Raw genomic sequence first — 3,022 nt, 5'->3', positions numbered from 1 at the left:
CTTTAGAGCTCTTAAGACCTCCACCTAAGCAACTCCGATCACTTGGGGACGATAACAAAGAGCCATCTGACCTTGCGTTTATCCAACCAATGGAGGAGATCAAGTCGGATGATAGATGGTGCGTGAACTGCGGGTCGCGTGGTAGCTGAGGTGGATTGCAACATTGAATGAGAGTGCGCCGCGTGTGATTTAGGAGTCGTCGTTGGATGAGTTGGCGCCAAATGGATAAGTCGAAAAATAGGGATTTTCTAAGTTATTTTAAATACCTAAAATTCAAAAATCCATATCTTTCTTTAGAGAAATCTCAAAAATAAAATAAAAATACCCTCTTGCTCAGTGAACAGAAAAATAAAAATTATTTTCTTATTCCCTAATTTTTAATGAATTAAATACCCTCTATGGTTTTTCAATCCTCCATGACTAAATATTACTCACCATGGCTTGAAATTTTGAGGGTTCATTCCTCATGATAGAGGTCATGTCTTTTGATTTTTCCTAGGTCAAAGGACACCTCTATGCTTCTAGCCCTAATTTTCAAGCTAAGGTGACCATTTTGGTTATTTTAATTATATAAGTCAAAATATCATTGGAAAATTATGGAATTAATTTTAGGAGGTTTCCTGTGGTGAGATAAATCTAGGAAAAATATCATGATGCTTTGGATTATTCTATAAATTTCTATATTTAATTAAATATGAATATTTTGTGTTACTTTTTGTAAATTATATACTTATAAAAAATCAACAAAATCAATCTCATATTATTCATAAAAAAAATTTTTATTCACTGTAAAAATATCAAAATTATTTGACTTAGTCTAAGCACTAAAATAGATTTTTAAGGACACCTTGTATTTTTGTATAAAAATAATTATATTAAATGCTTAAAAAAATTATGAAAATTGCTTCTCTGAGTTCCTTATGATCAAGAGCACTTAATAAAAATAAAATCCATTTTTTGTGAAAATATTTCATTTTTAAATGTTTTTTGAATTAAAAATAATTAAAATAATAAAAAATTTCAAGAAATACAAAAATAGTTTAAAATGAGTGGAAATGTCTGCTTATCACTTAAAATGCATTAGAATATTTTCTCTAATCTTTTTAAGTTAAAATATAAATTTTAAAAGTTTAAAAATGAATTTTTCATTTTTTCTTATTAAGCTAATTATAATAAATTAATTAAAAATCACAAAAGTACAAAACATGGTTCTCTGAGTTTTTTGAATTTAGAAGAGTCTATTAAAAATATGAAAAATGATTTTTTTTTGAAATTAAAACATTATTTTCTATTTAATTTAATCATTGAAAATTGATTAAAATTAAATAATAATAATAATAATAATAATAATGATGATAATTTAATTCAAAAAATCATGAAATCTTGTCTAGGTGTTTCTCTGACCTTAAGATACCTCTAATAATTTTTTCATAAACACAAAATTTATTTTAGATAATTAAATAAATTAACCTTTTAAAATCCTATCTCTTAAATTTATATAATCATCTAAATTAACTTAAAATTTTGAGAGATCCATATATTCTCTTCTAAACATTGTAATTACCTCATGAATACGATAATTTAAACCCTCAAGGTCATTTTAGTTCTGTCTAATGAGTTATGAGGTGAAGTGCCCCAAGGGAAAAATAGTCATTTTAGATTGGTGCCTTAATCAAAATTTAGGATTAACCAAGCGAAAATGGGTAATTTTAATTTTAATAAGCATGTTTGGGTGATTAAAATATAATGTGATTAAAAGGTAAAAACCCACTCACCACCTTTGCGCAATGTTAACAAGATTATAAATCTCCTAATCATCATGACTTGGAAGTCAACTAACATCAAAAAATTCTTATGTGATGGGCTTAAGTTGGAAAGATGGAAATTTACTTTTCTTAAGCCCAAATTTGAGGATGGTTTAACCATTGGATAAGAATACATATCAGTTAAATCAAAGTCTTGATAATCACCATTTTACCTATCATGATTGTTAAGGGCTTAGTAATGACATAGGCTTGATATCAAAAATCAATTGATCAGATTTAGAAAATAACATAATGGGTGATTAATATCTTTGAACACTACAAGCCCGACCTTAATTTTGGGCACCCACAATCTTAAATAACCTAAACTTGCCTTAGGGGCACCCACTCACATAACTCGTAAATGAAAGATCAATTGACTAATCGAGTATACTATCCAAATGATAATTAAATTATTAAGTTTCACTGAGTAATAGGGTAGCTACACTCTAAACTCAGATGGGTAATGGAACAATATGATAAGTTCAGAAATGAACTCAAAATAATTCAAGAGATCTTCAAAATAGTTCAGGGTCATACCCCAAGCACTTTGAAATCATTTGGATATTTTGAAGGACAAATTAAACTTGTCAAATTTTGTTCTAAAATTATCCAATAGGATCTTCCAAGAGTCAATAAAATCATAGCCTGAGGTTTGGTAGCTAAACATTCTTCTACCCACGTAATTTAAGTTCCTTGCAAAATTATATACATGCCTTGCAAGTACAGACTTTTCAGGAGGTAGAATGAGAAGACTCGCTAGGTACGCTTTTACAGTTTATAATACAATATTTTCTTATACTTTCCACAATGTATCTTTATGCTTACAAAACTTGCATCTTGAACAACGATGTCACCCTGCATGAAAACCAAAACTGCTAGGATAGCTATCAAACCAAAACTAAAATTAACCAAGATAAAATTCACCTTCACAATATTCAAAATATAAAACAACTCAAAATTTAATCACAAACATCACAAAACCACAAATGCAATTAAATTAAGACGTCTCTATCGAATGATCGGGAATCCGTCGGAGGAGGTAACCTACGGTTGCTAACGAGGTTTCCCATGGTCTAAATGATAGTATGGAACTCATTAAGTTTAGTTTAGTAAATTCATTTGGGCTAAGTGAATCCAATAAAAAATAATGATACCAGAATGAGGGAACCGTAGGATCCTAACCGGTGTCGCTCTAATCAACTTTAACATGCCCCATA

This window comes from Phalaenopsis equestris, unplaced genomic scaffold (assembly GCF_001263595.1).
Source record: "Phalaenopsis equestris unplaced genomic scaffold, ASM126359v1 Scaffold000099, whole genome shotgun sequence".
NCBI classification, from domain to species: domain Eukaryota; kingdom Viridiplantae; phylum Streptophyta; class Magnoliopsida; order Asparagales; family Orchidaceae; genus Phalaenopsis; species Phalaenopsis equestris.
The sequence above is the reverse complement of the archived record's forward strand: the minus strand, read 5'-3'. Positions refer to the sequence as shown.